This window comes from Suncus etruscus, chromosome 1, assembly GCF_024139225.1.
Source record: "Suncus etruscus isolate mSunEtr1 chromosome 1, mSunEtr1.pri.cur, whole genome shotgun sequence".
NCBI classification, from domain to species: Eukaryota; Metazoa; Chordata; class Mammalia; order Eulipotyphla; family Soricidae; genus Suncus; species Suncus etruscus.
Window position 1 is genome coordinate 70,382,623 of NC_064848.1, and position 22,050 is coordinate 70,404,672.

General features: G+C 43.3%; 1 non-coding gene across 1 annotated transcript; it reads left to right on the forward strand.

Annotated features, from left to right (window-relative positions):
* Positions 1-15,844: 15,844 nt before the first annotated feature.
* On the forward strand, positions 15,845-15,948 carry LOC126027971 (U6 spliceosomal RNA). The gene has a single exon (XR_007502357.1). It is a non-coding gene; the product is annotated as a U6 spliceosomal RNA (small nuclear RNA).
* Positions 15,949-22,050: the final 6,102 nt, after the last annotated feature.

Here is a 22,050-nt window from a genome sequence, read left to right on the forward strand (position 1 = left end):
ACTAATTATATCTTGCATTGGAGAAACAGGAGGAATCTGAAAGCAGATTAATGCTAGTAGGGAACTAGCTGCTCAGAAAGATAGTCATCAAGGCTGTAACAGTGAAACCTGATAGCTAGCCACCATTCCCCATGTAAACCCAGTCCGACCTAAATCCACATAGATACAGGTCAGAACCCTGTCAACCAGAGTGTATGGAAATTTGCAGCTTTGCTGTTTGTAATTTATAGTTGGGTTGTCGGTGCTAAAGTTTCAGGTTTGTAGCTTGCCCTTATGCTTTCCTTGGCAAATCTCTTAACCTCTTTGTGTCAATGGTTTAGATTGGGTCCTTCTTGGGAATAAGTATGTGTCAAGTGAAAATTACTGTTCAGAATTCTGTAGAAGGTGTTTTGAAGCACAGACTGGATTGGAGATAGGTTTTAGTATTTGGGCATTTTGATACGTCCTTCCAAGACAATTTTCCAACAAGCACAGAACCTGGAGTATGACCGGGTGTGGCCCGAAAACCAAACAAACACACAATGAGACTAGAAATAAGTGGGTGGGAGGGAGATGGAAGGCTTCCTGGAAGAAACAGATATAAAAATAATTATTTTGGGGTCAATGAACCAAATCATGAAAGGCCAGATACAAATTAGAATCGGATTTTACAAGAGGAATTTGAATTGTCTCATGACGAGGGAAATTGCCCTGGAAGTTTTTATCTCTGCATCTCCTATCCCTTGCTGCCTGCCACGGTCCAGAATAGAAGCATTCTACTTGAATTTATTTAGGCAAAATACAAGGCCCTTTCTTTGTATGCAGGAGTCTTATTAGGAGGCAAGATCAGAGTAGTTTTACTATTTTATTATTTATTATTATTTTGGGAGGGGCACAGAATGTGATGCTCAGAGGCTACTCCTGGCTCTGCACTTTGAAATGACTCCTGGCTCGGAGGACCATATGGGACATGGGGGAATCGAACCAAAGTCTGTCCTAGATAGGCCCAGTGCAAGGCAAACGCCCTACCGCTGTGCTATTGCTCCGGCCCCTATTTTTATTTTTATTTTTTTATTATTATTTTTATTATTTATACATATTAATGAACACCAAGTCAAAGAAATAATCATAGAGGACCATGAAGCCGCACATTGCAGCTTGAAATATGTCACCTCCTGTCACTCTTCCTGGGGACTCCATAAAGTCAAGTCCCCTGGAGCCGGCTGACCGGTGCCATCTTTAGGCCCAGGCTCCTCCCCGACCCCCCAAATCTGTGGTCAGGGGACTTGCCGCGTGACTGGCACGATCTAGTACACGTGACCTAGTGGGTAGCTGCTCCTCCTGCTGCTCCTCGCCCCGCCCAGAAGCCACCCGGGCCCTGCAAGGAGCCAGGCGTTCTGCACCCCCGCAGTGAGAAGGTGGCTCAGAGGGTAAAGAGGCGGTCAAGGCGGGCTAGTATCTCTACCCTTTGAGAGCACTATTTACTCAGAAATGTGGGAATGCCACATCAGACACGCAAATCACGCAAGCTATAATTTCCTTGTTTATCTGAAATGCAAGTCCTCTTAGAAGTCCATAAAAAAAATAAAAACTACAGAGTAGGGATTCAAGGATTACAGCCCTCTACACAAAAATCCAATGGACAGAATTATTTTCTTTGTTGTTGTTGTTGTTGTTTTTGTTTGCTTGTTTTGGGACCACACCTGGTGATGCTCAGGGGTTACTCCTGGCTCGGCGCTCAGAACTCACTCCTGGCTTGGAGGACAAAATGGGATGCTGGGGGATTGAACAGCGGTCTGTTCCACCGCTCTAGCTCCCAGAATTATTTTTTTGAGTGTGTTTGGGGGAGAGCCTTTTGGAGAGCTACGCCTGGCAGTGCTCAGGGCTTACTCCAGGATCTGTGCTCAGGGATGGCTCCTGGCAGTACTCAGGGAACCATATGTGTGTGCCGGAGATCAAACCCAGGTAGCCGTGTGCAAGGCAAATGTCCCAACTGCTGTACGACCTTTTGGCCCCAGGACAGAGTTCTTTTTTCTATGATGTGAGCTTAGAATGAATTTTACCTTATTATAAGGGTTTAAGAAAATGACAATTTTTATGTTATAGGAAAATTATACTCAAATTTTAACATGTAGGTGTTCATAAAAATATTTTATTAGTGTACACATTCATTGCAATATATTCTTTTATCCACTGTTTGTGGTTGTTTAGGGGAGAGAGAGAGAGAGAGAGAGAGAGAGAGAGAGAGAGAGAGAGAGAGAGAGAGAGAGAGAGCCAAGGACAAGAATCTAGTTAAAACAAATCTAAATTGGCCCACAGATATTTAACTGTCTAGTCTTTTGCCTTGCATGTGGCCAACCTGGGTTTGCTCCTTGGCACCCCATGTGGTATCCCAAGTCTCCGGAGTAATCCTTGAGTAAGCCCAGAGCACCACTAGGTGTAGCCCCCAATAAAAATGTATTTACCTTGGGCTGGAGGAATAGCATGGAGGTAAGGCTTTTGCCTTTTATGCACAAGGTCGGTGGTTAGAATCCCAGCGTCCGATATGGTCCCCCGAGCCTGCCAGGAGTGATTTCTGAGCATAGAGCCAGCAGTAACCCCTGAGCACTGCCGGGTGTGACCCCCCCCCCCAAAATTTTATTTACCTCAGAGAGATAGCACAGTGGTAGGATGTTTACCTTGCAAGCGGCCAACTCAGAACCAAAGGTGGTTCGAATCCCTGCATCCCATATGGTCCCCCATGCCTGCCATACAGTAGACTTCATTTGTTTAACTTTCCAGTATAATTGGGAGGAATATAATATAATGAGAATATAATGAACACACCCAGTGTTATCCAGGGCTTACTTTTTTTTTTTTTTTTTTTTTTTTTTTGGTTTTTCGGTCATACCTGGCAACACTCAGGGGTTACTCGTGGCTCTATGCTCAGAAATTGCCCCTAGCAGGCAATTATGGAATGTAGAAATTCGAACTACCATCTATCCTTGATTGGCTGCATGCAAGGCAAAAGCCCTACTGCTGTGCTATTTCTCTAGCGCTCAGGGCTTACTTTTAACTTTGTGCTCAGATATTTCTCCTAGTGATGCTGGGCACCCATATGGGTTGCAGGGATCCATATAGGTGGGCCAAATCCAATGTAATTGCCCTACTTGCTGCATTATCCCTTGACCCACAATTTTAATTTTTAATTTTAATTTTTTTACATATGGTATTTCCAAATAGAATAATACATTTACAGGTATGCCCCAGGTCCATTACAAATGTCAGACTATATCTAAAACAGTACTATTTAGGAAAGAAAATAGGGGTTGCTGTGGGATTGGATCCTCTAGGTCACATGGCCTCCTCAGTGATGCTGGGTGTAGTCTTGGTGACCCTGGAGTCCCTCTGGATGTCCCTGATGTTCCCAGAACTTGTGGGCCAGAGCAGGACTGCATCCTCTAGGCCTAATACAAGCTATTCATTTGGCCAACTGAGAATCATAGGGGCTGGTACTTCTTCTTATAAAGTTATTGCTGTTTTTGTTTTTGTCTTTCATCTCTTATCTCTCCTTGCTTACTGGTGTATTAAATAATGATTATGGTCTAAGACTTGTCCTGGTAAAGCTACTGGTTATCAGGTCAGGTAGGCCTTGCAATAGTGTTCTACTGGGAATTCTACTGGAAAGCCTTTCTAGGAGGCTTTATGAGATTGGCCAGCAGAGGAGAATTAATCCAGCCTCACCAGATTGGTAGAAAAAGATAAGAAAAAAACAGCAGGTATAGGAGATAGATCAAAGACTGAGAGCAAATTCAGGAATCCCTTGGACCCAGGCGACCATTTGGGCACCATAGCACTGTATGGGAAAAACCTAAAAAGCATCTATTTACATGTAGGGGGACTCACAGATGCAATAACTTCTAGAAATGATACAAAGGCTGAAACTGAGGAGCCAAGGCTGGCAGGTGACTGAACAGCAATACTTAAAATTCACATAGATTAGGACTGAAGAGATACCATAGAAGTAGGGTGTTTGCCTTGCTTGCAGAAGGATGATGGTTCGAATTCCAACATCCCATATGGTCCCCTGAGCCTGCCAGGAGCGATTCCTGAGTGTAGAGCCAGGAGTAACCCCTGAGCATCACCAGGTGTAACCCAACCCCCCCCCAAATTTTTTTCACATAGATTGCACTATTTTAAGAGCCTTCTTGCTTTGTTTCAGCTCATAGCTATCATGAGCCACTGACCCCATTTTTATAGGTGAAGAATATGGGGTATCCCTAGAGGGAAAAGAAAGAGAATGAGAATATGTGTATAGAAAAGTCATTGCCACTTAATATAAATGTGAACTTCCTTGAACAACAGCAAAACTACCATTAGGACAGAGAATAATTATTAATGTGATACAGGGAGTGAGAAAGGAGTTTGGAATATTCCTGCTGAGAAGTTATGGGACTGAGAGAGATATTAGAAGGGCTAAGATCTGTATCTTGCCAAGGCTGACCCCATTTCCATCTCTGGCACTGCATGTTCCTCCAACATGATAGGATGCGACTCTGGAGTTCCCACCTCAGCACTGCTCGAAGCAACAACATCCTCCAGGCCTTGATTAAACCACAGACCTGATTGAGCAAGAATAACTGGAAGGGACCGGAGAGATAGCATGGAGGTAAGGCGTTTGCTTTACATGCAGAAAAATGATGGTTCAAATCACAGCATCCCATATGGTCCCCTGGGCCTGATAGGAGTGATTTTTGAGCATAGAGCCAGGAATAACCCCTGAGCACTGCCAAAAGTCAAAAAAAAAAAGAATAACTGGAAGGGTCCACCTTCCAGTTATTGGGGATGGAGTCTCCATCCCCAAATAAATAAATACATAAAAGAAATTGTGAGTAGTATCAGAAGAGCCAACCTTAAGCTGCTCTTTGGACACTTTGGACACTCAACCTGAAGAGCATAGAGTAGACTGGTCTTTTCCATTGATATGTGTGGTTTCTTTTACAGTACCTTTCATAGTACCCCAGTACCCAGACCAGGACCTGTTTTGTTTAGCTACTCATTAACACTTATGGTACAAAGGAGTGAACTGAAAAATATACGTTTTATTTAATAGAAAAGGCTCACATGGTTCAAACGTGAAAAGATGATCAACTCATAGGGCAGGAGAGATAGCTCAAAGGACTGGAGTACATGGTTTGTCTGCAAAGCCTAATATTCAGTTCCTGCACTGCCACATAGTTTATCAATACATATGGGAGGAACCCCTGAGCACTGATTTGGGAGTAGCCCCCAAGGTCTGCAAGCTGGGACTATCTTTACCCCAATTACCAAAACTGAATTATGAAACTTTCTCTTACTGCTGTCTTTAGTCTCTTTGTCTTTTCTATGCAGCAAACCAGGGTGAGGGTCAGGGATCCAGGGATATTTTCCTGTGCTGCTCAGACCCTGGGGTGTGGGAAATTACTAAGACCACCCACCAGTGCCCAGGACCATACTAAGCAAGTTTGGCTCTGGGGACCATGGATGCTAGGACCAAACTGGGATTTGAGGTTATTTCTGTATGATCTCCCTGATCCCTCAAATCAACCATCTCTGTGACTCCTGTGACTCAGAGGAAGCTAAAACAAACAATATCCACAAATGGGGCAGTTAAGTTTCCCACTTTCAGGGGAAACTCCAGCTAGAGGGCAGTGGGTAAGCCTTGTCCAGGGAGACACAACCTCCTGGTCATGAACAGACAAACTTTTATAGTTTTTGAAAGTTTTTATTTTTATAAAGTGATTGTGGTTAAACTTAAGTGGTTTATTTTACCCCTAGGTGCTTCGTTTACCTTATGCAGACATAAATTAAAATGAATTCAAAACAAGGAGGTCAAACCCAGTAGCCAAGGGTCCCTTTTCCATCTGAAAGTCTGCAATCTGCCTCTAGCCTCTGACTGGAGGAGGAGTAGATGGGGGAAGCTAAAGAGAGGAGAGCAGAGATACAGGCTGGCCTCTCCCCTCCCTTCTCTCCTTGCTTGGGCTCAGCACCCTGCCCTCCCCTTGAACCTGAGGTTCAGCTTCCTCCAACCCTGCAAGTGGATGCCTGCAGGGGAGAGTGTGAGGGTTGGTCCAGGTCAGGGTCACAGGAACCCTAGACAGGAGACACATTCTCAGATTCCATTTTGTATTGGAGATTACAGGCCTTGAGAAGGAGGCAGCTTGGAAGAAAGTACAAAAGGGCCTAGCAAACTTACCAGGCAAAAAGATGGTTTTCCTTCTGCTTATAAAGGATTCTTTTGCTATTATTAAGATTAATTAGTGTCCTTTAATAGACTAGTGAGCTGTGCTCCATTATGTAAATCATACATTTTTATAGTGGTGACTATGCCAGGAATGCCATTTTTTTGGAGTGCATTTCAGTGGGCATTAATTACACTAATATTATTGTGCTACTATCACCACCTTTCATCTCTAATGTACATAAATAAATTAATTAATTTTTATGTCACAGCTGGCGATGCTCAGGGCTTATCCCTGTCTCTGTGTTCAGGGACCACTCCTGGTAGTACTCAATGGATTATATGTGGTGCCAAGGATCAAATCTGGGATGGCTATGTGCAAGGCAGTGCCCTACTTGTTTTACTATCTCTCTAGCCCCAGCTATGTATAATTTTAATTAAATATAACAGTAGAAGAAGCCGAAGTATCTTCCAGGATTCATACATACCCTTGTATGAACTCATAAACTACCATTCAGGTCAAGAGCATTTACAGCTGTCTGGAAAACTTCTTTTTGCTTCCTGACAACAATTACAGTTTGTTTTGTCAAATTTAACTCTTTGGTTGGAAGAAAAACATGTCTCTTTGCAAACACTGAAATATCACAAAATACACAGTCAGGGCTCAATGTTTCAACTGTCAGTGATCTTAGACAGGAAGGCACTGTGCTAGGACAGAGAGTTTGCATCTCTAGAGAAGGTTTGTACTCCTCCAGAGACCTAGAATCTCCTTGTAATGTGCCCCAGGGCCACTTTACCGAGTGATGAATTCTTATTGCAATGTGCTTGCCAGTTTCCCTGCAGAAGGGACAGAGGTGACATGTCTTTTGTTAAGCAGGTAGCCCACAGTTCTACTTTCTGCTATGTAGTTCTTAGATAAGACAACAAACCCTCTGCCTCTCAATGATGTAAAAACACTTGCCCATACTGAAGCTGAATTCAAAATAGCCTAGCATAGTTTATCGCCCTTTGAAAGCTAAACAAGATTAAAGTTATAATTTGGGGGTCATATTTATTTTATTCTTATTTAAAAATGTATTGAGAGGGCCAGAGAGTGAAGGTAAGCACCCTACCTGTTGGATTAAACAGATGCCAGCCCACTCAGTGTATGCCTGTTACTCATTGGTTAGAAACTTCTTTGAATGTAGCACCTTGAATTGGTGTTTAGACCACTTGTTCTCCACCCCAGGAAGTGGTCTGATTCTTCCTAATAAATGTCCTGGGTCTCAAGAAAACATTCTCCTGTGATTCCGGATTTCCCCACTAAGCTGCCTGCTTTTTAGGAGCAGAAGGCTTATGTGTTGGGATTCCTGAACCTGTTTCACCAGCTTCAGTGTGTGTAAATTATTTCTTACATCAGTGTTTTCTTCCAGACCTTCATCTCTCCAGTGTTCTGGCTTTGAAGCTTGAGGCTTTATTTTCAGACCTACCTACTATTCTATCTCTCCAGCCCAGTAGCTCATGTCTAAGCAGAAACCATGAAAACATCCCAGAAGTATATCCCACAGCTATAGACAGGCAGCTCATTTCATGTGCAACAGAAATAGCCGAGCAGTTTCTTGAAACAGATGGCATTTTGAATAGGACAGAGACTTGGGAGGTAGAAGTCCTGGCTGAAGATCTATCTGTAAGTCATTATCATTAATCTGATCTGTTTCATCAGCAGTGTAATGAGGTTCAGGGGGCTGAAAAAAACTGAGGGGGTCTCAGTGCAGTGCAGGCTTGGTTGTCAGCTGTTGAATAATGCAGTGTTGGTACCACAGCTATTGACAACAGAACAAATTTCTATGGAAATTACTTTTAATATTGAGTTACTACAACTTAATGGCCACTTTCAAAAATGATTGGCAAAATCAAAGAACTCAATCTCTTCTCATCATTCATAAAATTAAAGATGGAACAGCAAAGCTGTTGACCAGCTTGCACCAACACCAAACTGGTCAATAGAAAACACTTCCATCTTTCCATTTTTTTTTCTGTTTTTGTGCCATACCTGGTGATGCTTAGGGGTTACTCCTGGCTATGCACTCAGAAATTACTGGCTTGGGGGACCATATGGGACACCAGGGTATCCAACCGTGGTCTGTCCTAGGCTAGCATGGGCAAGGGATGCCTACCGCTTGTGCCACTGCTCTGGCCCCCATCTTTCCTTTTTATATGAATGAATGGATTTTTGCTGGGGACACACCTAGGCTACAAAGGCTACACCAGGTAGTGTGGGAAGGCTGAGTGGGAGGAAGCACTCATTGCCAGATACTGAACTTTTCATAGGCTAGACCAGTTCTCGCCACCTGAGCTCTCTCCCAGTCTCAGGCCTTTCCTTTCAGTTGTTTAAAGAGGTCCCACAAGGGGGCATAAAATAGCATTTCTCACTTTTTGAGTTGATTTCCTAAAGAGACTATCTTTATTTTCTACGTTCATTTATTAAACTTAACTAAAGTTAGACTGCATAATGCAAATTACAGGAGAGGTTCAATTTAATTGGAGATCTTCCTGATGAGAGAAATTAAATATGAAGAAATAAGATTTTACTGGGTAGGTGTGATTTTGGATTACTACAAACCACTGAAGTAGCTAGAATTTTTTTGTTGTTCCCAAGAACCAATTTTCTGCTTTACTTCTGTTGAGAATTCATGGGGTCATGAAAAGACAAAGAAAGAAATTGTACTCAAACATGAAAACAAAAAACCGAAAACTACATCATCTTATAGTATTTATTTGTGATGGAGTGGAAGGGGACAAGACTCAGGGCCTTATACATGCAAGGCATATCTCCAGCCCCTATTAAAGGATTATAATAAATGGAACTCAACTCGGGACCAGAGAGATAGCATGGAGATAAGGCATTTGCCTTGCATGCAAAAGGATGGCGGTTCGAATCCCAGCATCCCAGATGGTCTCCCGAACCTGCCAGGAGCGATTTCTGAGCATGAAGCCAGGAGTAACAGTTGAGCGCTGCCAGGTGTGACGAAAAAAAAAAAAAAAAAAAAGGAACTCAACTGATCATTGTGCTTGTGAATTCGGTTGGGTTTTTTTTTTTTTGGGGGTGGGGTGGGGGTTACACCCAGCAATGACCCAGCAATGCTCAAGGATCACTCCTGGTGCTAGGGGACCATACGGTACACCAGGGATAAAACTCGAATTGGCCATATGCAAGGTAAACATCCTACCTGCTGTATTATCACTCTCGTCCTATGTTTACTACTATTTTGTCGTCTTTACTAGATTCTGGTGCCCATTTAGTTGCTTTGAAAGTATTTGTTAGTGTAGGATTAGCAATTATACAGTCAGATGGAAGAAGATTAACCTTCACAATGTGATAGTTTCTATCTAGCAGTCACTATCTAGATGTCATCTTGGTTTAAAAGGAAAAAATACTTGGTATCATTCAACTTTCATACTAATGCTATGAGTTAGGTAAAATCACCTCTATGTTATAGGTAAGGAAAGACCCAGAAACATGATGTAAAACCAAGTAACAAGGATTGGCAGAATCAAACGCTGAATTAGTTTGACTTCAGAACCCCTTCTCTCCATTTTCTCTCGTCAGGGGCCATCCACAACTCATCAGTTACATCAACAGTTTCATCCCAGTCTCTCTCTCTCTCTCTCTCTCTATCTCTCTCTCTCTCTCCCTCCCTCCCTCTCTCCCTCTCTCTCCCACTCCCTCCCTCTCTCCCTCCCTCTCTCCCTCTCTCTCTCCCTCTCTCTCTCTCTCTCTCTCTCTCTCTCTCTCTCTCTCTCTCCCTCACACACACACACACAAACTGGCAATGTAAAACAGTTCCCTAATAAAGTCTAGAACTGTTCATGTGTACAAATACTTGTTGTCCAGCATTGCAATAAGCAATTTGCTATTCTCATCTCTTTGATTCTCATAACAGCCTTCTAAAGCACTTTGGATAGATTATACAGCTTTTAGAAGTGAAGTGCTTTTAGAGCAGAGCAGTGGGTTCTAGGACCTCTACATATGAGGGGAGTGAGGAGCTCAGGTATCCTAGCACTCATGACACAGAGCCTCATACATGCAAGGCACAACCCCAGCCCCTATTAAAGGTCATTGAAGGATTATAATAAATGGGATTATACTGATCATTGTGCTTGTTAATTTGGTATTTTTTGAGGGGGGTCACGTCGAAGGATTCAGTCAGTGGGAGGAGGGACTAGCTTTGCTGAGACAGAGCTTTGCAGGGGAACCTTAGTAAGTTTCTGCAAAAGTTCTGTTAATTAATTAATATAATCAGAATTCATAAACTGAAGAAATAGTGCAGTGGGTAAGGCACTAGACTGGCATATTGATGACCAGGGTTTAATTCCTGGCACCCCAGATGGCCTTCCAAGTACTACTAATAGTGATCCCTGAGCACAGAGTCAAAAGTAAGTCCTTAGCAAAGAAAATGAGAGAGACAAAGAGAGAAAGAAGGAAAGAAAGAAAGAAAGAAAGAAAGAAAGAAAGAAAGAAAGAAAGAAAGAAAGAAAGAAAGAAAGAAAGAAAGAAAGAAAGAAAGAAAGAAAGAAAGAAAGAAAGAAAGAAAGAGAGAGAAAGAAAAAAAGAAAGAAAGAAGAAAGGGAGGAGGGAAGAAAGGAAGAAAGGAGAGAGGGAGGAAAGGAAGGAAAGAAGGAAGGAGGGAAGGAAGAAAGGAGGGAGGGAGGGAAGGAAAGAAGGAAGAAGGGAAGTAAGGAAGGAAGGAAGGAGGGAAGGAAAGAAGGAAGAAGGGAAGGAAGGAAGGAAGGAAGGAAGGAAGGAAGGAAGGAAGGAAGGAAGGAAGGAAGGAAGGAAGGAAGGAAGGAAGGAAATCTGACAGAACTTTTGTCCAGAAACATTAGGTTCCAGATGACACCCACTCACGTGCTCTAAACATAGTCCTGATGACTGCTGCTTGGGACTCCCAGCATTTCAGCTTCACTTGTCAGGTACATATGAGCACCACAGCTGAGGATGTTGTGAGCACCATGGCCTGGAATAAGACTCCCAGCAAGCAGTGATCCCTGTAAACTCTGTAAGCAGAATGTGTATAGCACAACCTCTAATGTGTGCTATCCCTGAAAGCAGGACTAATCCCCAGTCATTACAACAACAGCAAGGGAAAGAAAGGAATCAATCAGTGAATCAGTGAATCAACAAAGAGAAGTTTAATAAAGACCCCACCTGCCTTGAACTCAGGCCGCTGAGCAGTATCTCAAGAATCCAGTAGGTGTCGTGATAGGTCATTCACATGGAGGACTTTCTATTTTCTGTTTTTTCCCCAAACCCATCTCTAGTTCACTGTAGAGCCAAGAGAATCCTCATCAAAAGACTCATGTATCAAATCAAATACAGCTTTTTTCTATTTCCTTAGCTGCAAAATCCATGTATTAAAGACATTTTTATGTGTGTCTACTCTTTGTTTACCAAAAATATGTACAAGGTGCTGTTAAATAATGTTTAGATAAACTTTTACTGCCTGGCCATATATCCATGTGAATTTATATTTTGCATTGTATTAGCATACGTGATAAATTCGCATTTATGCTGCTTGTATTTAAAAACTCTTTAGCCCTCATCCTGTGTGTTTGTAGTCAGGCCCAGAGTCCAGCTACTCCTCATTGTGCCTGAGTACTTGTTATGGTGGGGAACTTACTCACAGGAGCCAATAACAGGAAGCTCCCACAGCTTCTGGCATGCAGGGGGGTAAGGGTTTCTTCTGATATGAAATTGTGACTGAGATTGGTGTCAATGTCCAATGGTGTACAAGGCTCGCGATCCCCACTGTGGTCACCTTATATCTTTTAGAAAGTCCCCAGCAGAGGTGTTGGAAGAGACCTCCGCATCAACACTGTGCAGGAGGGGGCATTGCAGAGGTGGCTGAAGGCTTTTAGAGCATCCCATTGCTTCCTCCTGATGGTTGCTTCTGCCACTGTTTGGACTGACTGAAAACGAACAAGACTGTGGTTTTTAAGTAGACCTAAAGATGTATCTGGACAAGGTCTCCCTTCAGGCTTGCCAATTGGGTCTATCAAGGATTTGATATGCCAGTTTCTGAGAGACCTAGATTTTCCTCATGTCAACATCATCATTTCCTAGACCTGAAGCTCCAGGACATTCTTTTTTTTTGGGGGGGTGGGGTGGGTCACACCTGGCAGCGTTCAGGGGTTACTCCTGGCTCTACATTCAGAAATCACTCCTGGCAGGCTCAGGGAACCATATGAGATGCTGGGATTCGAACCACCGTCCTTCGGCATGCAAGGCAAATGCCTTACCTCCATGCTATCTCTCCAGCCCCACTCCAGAACATTCTAATGACAGTCAGGTTGGTTGTCTTTGACCTTTTGAGAACTGGCAGCTACCTCATGGTACTGGTATCTCCAATAGTTCTTTTGTAGTCTTCATATGCAATGTCCATCAACAAGTTGGAGTGTGGTCAGTATCTTCACAGAGATGATGTATCTAAAATCCCTCTTCTGTGGAAACCTTGAAGCTAATCAGGTAAGCAAAACCTTTGACCTGATTTAGTTGCCCTCAGAAGAAGACTGGCCCCAAAAGTGCTTCTATCTCAGGAACCATTCTTTCCGAGATCCTGCTCGTGCAATCAGAATCTGAGATGGAAAATTCTGGAGCCCCATTGCTGCTGGAGACATTGGCTTTTAACCCACATAAGTAAACCTCTGCCTTCTGAATCTAAAAGTATGGCTGTGCCAAATGTAATGGAACTTCCTTAAGTGCAAAAATGTACGGTATTAAAATGAAATCATTTGTCCACCAAATGGCACAAAGTTGCCAAACTATAAACTTTGGATGTTCAAATACTAGTGTTGGAGGGATTTCCAGAGACCTTGGATTGTCTGGCTTGACCCATCTCCAGTGTGTTTTGCCTCAGCAAAGCACAATGGACTGGAGCCAGGGGCTGAGACCTGTAGATAAGCATCCTAAATAATGTCTGCATTTTAAGTAGCATTTTCATGCTTTTATTTTATTTCCATTTGCAGTCTATGAAAATAATTTTAAGTGATATTCATTTTCTTTCCCCCCCTCTGCCTTCCCTTTATTGCCATTGTCAGGACATTGACAATGGAGCCCACACACTTTGCCAATGCGCTCTCTAAAATGTCACCTCAAATTGCAGTGCTCTCACACTTAGCTATGGATCACACTTTTTAGTTGTGGTGCTTACAGTTGTGCTCACAGGGGGTGGGAGTGGTCATACTCCTGCTCTTGTGCCCACATGTTATTTTCCAGTTGTTGTTTTTACTTTTTCATGGTTGTGGTGCTTGCACACACCTAAGGTACAGAAAGAAAATGCTTGCAGCACTGGGAATCACAGACAGTCATTACTAGAATCACACTTAGTGCATGTGGTACCAAGGATCACATTCATAGACTCACACTTGAAAGGTGGGTGCTTTAACCATGGGTTCATCTTCTGGCCATCATCTCCTCTTTCTTCTTGGATAAATATTTCTTTGCATTATCAGGAAGATCCTCTCATCCTGTTCTGTTCCAAAGTCTTCTCTACCAATGTGTCTTTTCCTCCTTTAGCTCTTACCAGTCTATGATGGCATCACCAGGCATAGTCACTGATGGGGACAAGAGATGCACAGTGAGGGAAGGCTCATTTATCTTTAGGGGCCCTCACACTTAAGGAGAAGAGAAGCTTGATAAAAGCCGATGCAATCATTCTTGGTTTTTGAAAAGTGCAACAGGGAGTGACCCATGATGGGGACTAACACAGCTTCTGTGACAAAACCACAGTTCATGAGAGTACTAAGTCTGGGCTCAAAGGCAAGTACAGTCTAACCTCTTGAAGCCTGTGTCCTATTAAAAGCCTGTATCCTATTTACCTAGGTTGGCAGGTAAAATTATAGCTCAGCTTGGAGAACATGGAGGGCAGCAAATGAGAGAATGAGTGCACTGTCAGAATTAGATTTGTCACTCATGCAGGCAACCCAAGTCTTGTGGGGCTCTTGAGGGCACCTTTCAAGGGCTCGGCAAGTACACCCACATAAGCAGCCAGGAGAGAGTGGCTGCAATATTTTAACAAGTGCCCTCTCTTACATCCAACTCCCCAGGTTTGCCTCGGTCGTGGATTGGGAAGGGCGCTCATTGGGATCACTGCATCCCAAGGTTCCTGTTATTTTCTTCTGGTTGATTTTCCTAATAATTCTGACAGTCAGGCTGCCCTAGGCTGGGGATGGGGGCCGCTGAAATGTCTTTGCTTCTCCCAACGCAAGGAAATTACCAAGAATTACAAACAGGCAAGTCAGAGTCTTGGCATTTAGAAAACCACCCTATTTCTCTGCCTCTGGTGGCCTTTGGAAGGGGAAAATAATTGAATCAGTGACTCTGAATACCGAGCCACTTTGCATGACTCATTAAACTGCCATTTTCAACACTTGCACCTTGTGCTGTAGAGCTGATAGAATCCTTTAACAATCTATACATTTAAATTCGTTTCTCTCTGAAAAGCCTTGCGGTACAAGTACCTTCAAAAGTGAGCACAAACATCAATTGAAATACAAGACAGTCATAATAGAGCTGAATTTGATAAGCCATTCAAGCGCAGCCCTGCCAGCCTAGCCTCTTAAATCAGGAGGCACAATTAATTGCTATTCTTTTATTTATTATCTTTAATCCCTCATTGGATACACTTGACTTGCTACTTCCTAGGTTCAGGCCAGTGCAGAGGTAGGGGGAATGAATAATTTTAAAATTAAAAAGCAATTCCTTTGTTGCAAACCCAGTACTCAGGAGATGTAAATCCTAATCATTTCCTTTGCCCAGCACATTGCCCTCTGAACTTTGAACAAATATTCATTTCTCCTTCTTTCAGCCACCAGAGGCATAAAGCTGGCCATATCACTCTTTGAAGGTCACTGGGGTTCTTCTTACCCTCAATGAGTGTTGAGCATAGTTTCTTAGGACTCCTCAAGGTTCATTGTTAGTATATTATGCATCACTGTGTTATAAGACTGAGTAAAATGGGTTTTTGTGAATACAAATGGTGGTAGCCAACATTTAAAAGTTCTCTGGAGGGTCTGGAGAGCTTGCAAAAGAGGAAAGGCACTCGGCTTGCAAACAATTGTGCTCCCAATTCTTCCCCTGTCTAGCAGAGGTTTCTATCATAGGTCACTCTTGTGCACAGAATCAGAATTATACCCCAGTGCTATTAGGTATGCAAATAAACAAAGGCGTTCTAGATTCTTTTCTAAATAACGTACATTGGTGTGATCCCTTTTCACAACTGCCCACAAGGAAGGCACATGATTAATTTGTATTTTGAGAATAAGGAAATAGACTCTTAGAGGCATCTGGTTCAAAGCCATGCTTGGAAAGGGAGGGTCAGGGTTCAGACATGCTTTTTAGGCTCCAGGATTGGTTTCTTAATATTTCTGCACAATTCAGATTATTTATTTTTACCCTATATGGTTAGGAAAAACAGCTCTGAGACTGGGCCGAAGCAATAGCACAGCAAAGAAGGTGTTTGTCTCACACACAACCGACCTTGGTTAGATCCCCAACATCCCATATGGTCCCCCAACTACTGCCAGGAGTAATTTCTGAGAGCAGAGTCAGGAATAACTCCTGAGCACTGTTGGGTATGGCCCCAAACAAAACAAAACAAAACATAACAGACAAAAATACACTTCTGAGTGCTTGCTTTGGCAGCACATATACTAACTTTGGAACAATACAGAGATTAGCATGGTCCCTGTTCAAGGATGACACTCAAATTTGAGAATCGTTCCATATATATATATTTTTTGGTTTTTGGGCCACACCCGGCAGTGCTCAGGGGTAACTCCTGGCTGTCTGCTCAGAAATAGCTCCTGGCAGGCACGGGGGACCATATGGGACACCGGGATTTGAACCAACCACCTTTGGTCCTGGATCGACTGCTTGCAAGACAAACACCGCTGTGCTATCTCTCCGGGCCCGAATCGTTTCATATTTTAAAAAAAATACACCTCTGAGACCAAGGTTAAAGAACTTCTTTCTTTTCTGTTTCTTTCTCTTCTCCCATCCTTTCCTTTCTTTCCTTAATTCCTTCCTTCCTTTCCTTTCTTTTGTTCATTCGTTCCTTCCTTCTTTTCTTTCTTCCTTCCTTCCCTTCTTCCCTTCCTTCCTTCCCTTCTTCCCTCCCTCCTTCCCTCTCTTTCTTCCTTTCTTCCTTCCCTTTTTTTTTATTCTTTCTTTCCATACAAGGCAAGAAGTAATACCTTACCCCCTGTACTATCACTCTTGCCCTCAAATGATTTCTTGGTGGGGGTGGGGCCCACACCTGGCAGTACCCATGGGTTACTCCTGACTCTACATTTAAGAATCATTCTTGAGGTAGGCTGGGAGTATCATAATGGATGTGGGGATCAAATACAGATAAGCCATGTGCAAGGCAAATACCCTACCTGCTACACTATCAATCCGGTCCCCTCAAAAAAATTTTGTTTGTTTGTTTGTTTGTTTGTTTTTGGGTCACACCGGAGGTGGTTAGGGGTTACTTCTAGCTATGCACTTAGAAATTACTCCTGGCAGGCTCAGGGGACCATATGGGATGTCAAGGATCAAACCCAGGCCAGTCCAAGGTCGGCTGCGTGCAAGGTAAACACCCTAGCGCTGTGCTATCACTCCATCCCCTCAAAACTATTGTTTTTATTATTTTTATTTTCACAGCATTATTTATGGTACATAGTGACAACGAATGAGGGGCACTTTCACCCCAGGGCTGTCCTCCCTCCACCCCCGTTTCCAGCATGCATCTCATATCTCCCTCCTTTCCCCCCAGAATACTAGTGCAACTGGTCTCCACTTTATAGCTTGTTGTAGATTGTCTAACAAATCAAAACAAAACAAGGAAAAGAAGGGGTGCTGCAGTGGTATGGTTTGGCGTTCCCTCCACCTTTTTTTTTTTTTTTTTGTATAGGCACAGTAAGCATTGGGGGAGAATGGGAATTCCCGTTGCCTAGGAGATTCAGGGCTTCTCCATCCTTGGAGCATACCATCATGGGATCAACCCCTGGCTCCATAGGTGTTCATTACCTCATCCCAAGGTTGTGGTGCCAGGAAACTTTCCTCTCAGTTGTGGGTGACACAATAAGGCCACTGTATCCAGCGTTCTTGCCATTTGTACAGGTCCTAGGACAGGGTCTAGGTTAAAGTCTTTACAGTTCTAAAGGTTCTATTCCACCATTGTTGTGTACAGTCTTCTGTATCAGATGCTCCCTGTTTTCATTCAGTCCCCAAGCCGAAGTATGGGATATTATGGATCTAAGGGTTCTGCTCAGTCTCTGTTGTCCAAGTTGGGCCTCTGTAATAAGAAATCCTTTTTTTTTTTTTTTTAATAAGAGTTCTGGTCCACAGTCCAGGGCAGGGTTTTCCTTATCGGTCCCCAGGATAGTTCTGCCCAGTCGCAGCTGTCAAAGTCAGTTTTCTGTACATGGTGCTCTTATTTTTCACTGTTCAAAAGACAGTACATCTTCTGGTTTCCATCCAGTGTTAGGTGAGGTGATAAGACGACTTGGTCTTGGGTCAAGTTGTCATTTCCTCATTGTCATATCATAACTGGTACAAGTTAGTGCCAGAGCTGTGCTATAATTTTCCCAATGGAGTTGGTTCCAGGAGTTGTTGCCCAGAGCTGTTTCAGTTCTACATCTGGGATCTGGGGTTTGGAGTTGAACTGCCACTGTCCAATCTCCTGGAGACTGGATTGCATCCACATGACACATGTCCAGGATGGGAGGCACCCTAGTGTTATAAAAAGTGTAAGGTCTTATTCCTAAAAGATAAGATCTTATTTCGGTGTCTATTTTTTAAGGCTCTTTCTTAACTGCCTAATTACTTTCTGCAAAATTGGCTTTTTGACCCTGAGTCTGCTTCCGCTGTTATGTTTGAAACACCTGTGTTGCAGTAGCTGTTTATATTTTGCCAGTTTCTGAGCCGGCAGCAGGGGGAGGGATCCAGGAAGCAAAAATTAGTGTCTGTGGGTGACCTGAAGTCCTTGAATCCAGGCAGCTCCGGGGATTTCTGGAAGCACAATTAGATCCGGTGTAGTCTGCACCTGGATTCTTGGAGTTTCATGGATGGGAAATGAATTCTTAGAGTCAATCAGTGGGGTATTTTCTTGCCCATGATATTAGGAGACTCCAGAGGTGCTTCCCAGGTACTCTATTCAATGCATAGAGCATGCAGGGGCCCTGCACAAGCAAACCTGCTCCTCAGAGAAGCAGGGTCATAGGAAAATCTGAGCAAGGAAGCCCAGACATCCACTTGCCTGGTTGTTTATTTGTGCGTATGTGTGATTGTGAAAGAAAGGGTGTTTTGTTTGTTTGGGGGCCACACCTGGCAGTATTCAGGGGTTACTCCTGTCTATAAAATCTAGAATTACAGGCCCGGAGAGATAGCACAGCAGCGTTTTACTTGCAAGCAGCCGATCCAGGACCAAAGGTGGTTGGTTCGAATCCCGGTGTCCCATATGGTCCCCCGTGCCTGCCAGGAGCTATTTCTGAGTAGACAGCCAGGAGTAACCCCTGAGCAACGCCGGGTGTGCCCCCCCCAAAAAATAAAAAAAAAAAAATCTAGAATTACTCCTGGTGGGCTTGGGACTTCATCTGGGAATTCCTGCAAGGCAAGCACCCCCCTATTGTTCTGGCCTCTTAGAAAGGTATTTTTTAATGTTTCAGTAGAAGGTTGAATAAATGAACTCTAAAATATCTATTCGATAGAGTCATATGAATGAAATAAACTGGTACATACTGACATAACCTGTCCAACACCCTTGATTATGTAGAGAAAGAAAGAAAAAAAATCACAGGCCTGCACAATTCTACAATCCCACTGCAGAGTGAGAAAACGTTTCTTTGGTGAGGGCGTCACATCCAGCGGCACTCAGAAATCATTCCTGGTAGCTTAAAGGGTACCCCAGGCTTTCCCCATTTCCCACCTGACTCCGGATGGAGGGTTTGGGTGGGGGCTGTGAACTTCCGGGCTTCCAACTCTTGGAGGATCTTTTTCCTTCCTGGGAGCCAGGAGTTTTTGCCAGCGTGGGGAATGGCAGCACAAGAGGTGCTGGCTTCAGGAATTTGCAGGCAACTTTCCTTACTACCCCTGACTATTGTGAAACCACGTGGGGGCGTATAGACGATTATTTGGATATCATTGGGTTTAGCTATTTGTCATGCACAGAACTTCTATGTTGTATGTTCTCCCTCCTGCCCTGGCTCTCCCCCAGAAGCTCATTTTGTTCCTTTGCTCCCTCATTCCCACCGCTTATTACCCATATTTAACCATTTTTATTCTCGGTTCTTGCTCCCCATGAAGCACATCATTGTCCCTGCCCAAGCTAGCTGCTAACCAGCTACCAAGTTGAGAGGATGGACTCTCAGGCTGGGAAGAGATCAGTACTCTGTTCCTACTTGTTTACTCTCAGCGACCTCCTGGCCTCCTCCTTCCTTCATTGTGTAACTGTGGTTGCTGCCATACTAGGTTTCTGATTAGTTCCCACTAAAATGCATTTCTCGATATGGAACTGCTGGGAGTCATTTTGCAGACTCCAGAAGGCCAAATCACAGACCAAAGTGGTGTCCAGGATTCAGCACCGTCCTACTGACTATTTCTAATGACATAAAAGAGACATGCATATCTCCTTTGAATATCCTAGATCCATTCCCTTAACTGCTATACTATTATTGAATATCCCCTTAAACAGTGACAATTGTGCCCACTGTTTTATGGTTGTTTGTTTTTCTTTTTTTTTTTTTTTTGTTTGTTTTTGGGCCACACCCGGTGACGCTCAGGGGTTACTCCTGGCTATGCGCTCAGAAGTTGCTCCTGGCTTGGGGGACCATATGGGACGCCGGGGGATCGAACCTCGGTCCGTCCAAGGCCAGCGCAGGCAAGGCAGGCACCTTACCTTTAGCGCCACCGCCCGGCCCCGGTTGTTTGTTTTTCTTTCTTTGTGATCTGTTCAACAAGTAATTATGGTAGAAGAGTCTTTCGCTTTAGAATTCATGTTAGAACCAAGGTAAGGGATTATTGGACTTGTTCCCTCGGCTCCCCAGAGGCACCAATAATACATTGTGGCATTGTTTCTCTTTTGCATAGATGCATTAAAATGGGAAAATACTACATATGCAAACAAGTTATTATTTAATAGAGATAGGAACACAAATTTTGTAATGCAGTTAGGCCTTATACCCAGAACGAAGGCATAATGTCTTGGCTCAAGCCTCTGAAGAATGGACATTGCCAAACACCCCTGAACCATTGACCATTTATGGAAACAACCACAATTGTCTACATCGCCAAGAGGCAAACATCTACAGGGGAGATCCTGCTGCTACCCTGGCATTGACTTTATTCCAAGGAGTGTTCACTTGATACCCAGATGACTTAGCGACAGCAGCAGCTTGCTTGCAGGGCAGGACACTCCGCATCTGATGGTGGGGTGAGACTGAAGGATGCTCCACATCCTGGCTTCAATGAAACACAGAAACCACACAAACCAGAGTCCTTATGGTTTGTGAATCTTCGACGACAGGGGGCAGATAAAAACAACATCTAATGTGTGAAGAAAATTCCTCGTGACCACAGAGAATGAACCAGGGGTTGGACAACCTAGTGTGCCTGGAGCCCAGAGTCGGTCTTACACCAGAGAGCTTCGAGGATGAGGTCTCTTTGTATTTAGGACAAGGCTTTTTTTTCCATTTTGCCAATATTTTGCTGGGCCTATTCAGGCAACAATAACCGCTCTCACACCATTATTGCTGTACTTTTTATTTTAACTTTTATCCTTTAAAAAAAAAGAGTTTACTAGGCTTTCTGCTGGTGCTTCAAAGAATTCATTGTGAGTCAATGGTTTTCTTTTTTTTTTTTTTTTTTTTGGTTTTTGGGCCACACCTGTTTGACGCTCAGGGGTTACTCCTGGCTATGTGCTCAGAAATCACCCCTGGCTTGGGAGGACCATATGGGACACCGGGGGATCGAACCGCGGTCCATCCGCTTGCAAGGCAGACACCTAACCTGTAGCGCCACCTTCCCGGCCCCAAGTCAATGGTTTTCGAAGATATTCTTTCCTTTCTGTTTCATCTCTTTAGTTTTTCTTTCAATTTTCTATTTTTTTTAAATGTTGCTTTTGGTCTTCCTAACGAAGTTTATTGTTGTCAGTTATGTCAACTATGTAATGCTTTTTCTTTAGATAAATTAATTTTTAAAAATAAGATAAAAAATAAAAAAAAATTACTCCTGGCAGGTTCAGGGGACCATTTAGGATGTCGGGGATCGTACCTGGGTCCATCCTGAGCAGGCGTGTGCCAGGCAAACACCCTACCACTATGCTATTGCTCTGGCCCTGAGAAAATGTTTCCTTTTGAAAGTGAATAGGGAGTGCGTGAAGACCTTATTTCTACTCTCTGCTTATTGATATTCCCTGCAATTTTCAGTGACTATTTATTACTTTTTAATCCTTCATTTTTGCTCACACTTGATAGTGCTCAGTGCTCAGGGACTAGTCATGGCAATGTTCAGGGGACCATATGGGGTATCGAGGATTGAACCCAGGTCAACTGTATGCAAGTTCAAAAGCCCTACCTGCTGTTCTATTTTTCTGGTCCATATGACTTTGAAAAGTAATATGAAACTATATTTCATAGTAGAGTATAATATTTTGAAGTTTAACATTTAAAAATATACAAGTACCTGTCTATATTTACAAACAGGAAAATATAGAAGAAATAAATGAAATCTAAGGAAATTCTAAGATAGAAATCCTAGTTGAATTGATATACATACATACATACATATGTATACATATATGTATGTATAGAGAGGTTTTGGTTTTGGGGTCACACTAGGTGATACCTGAGAA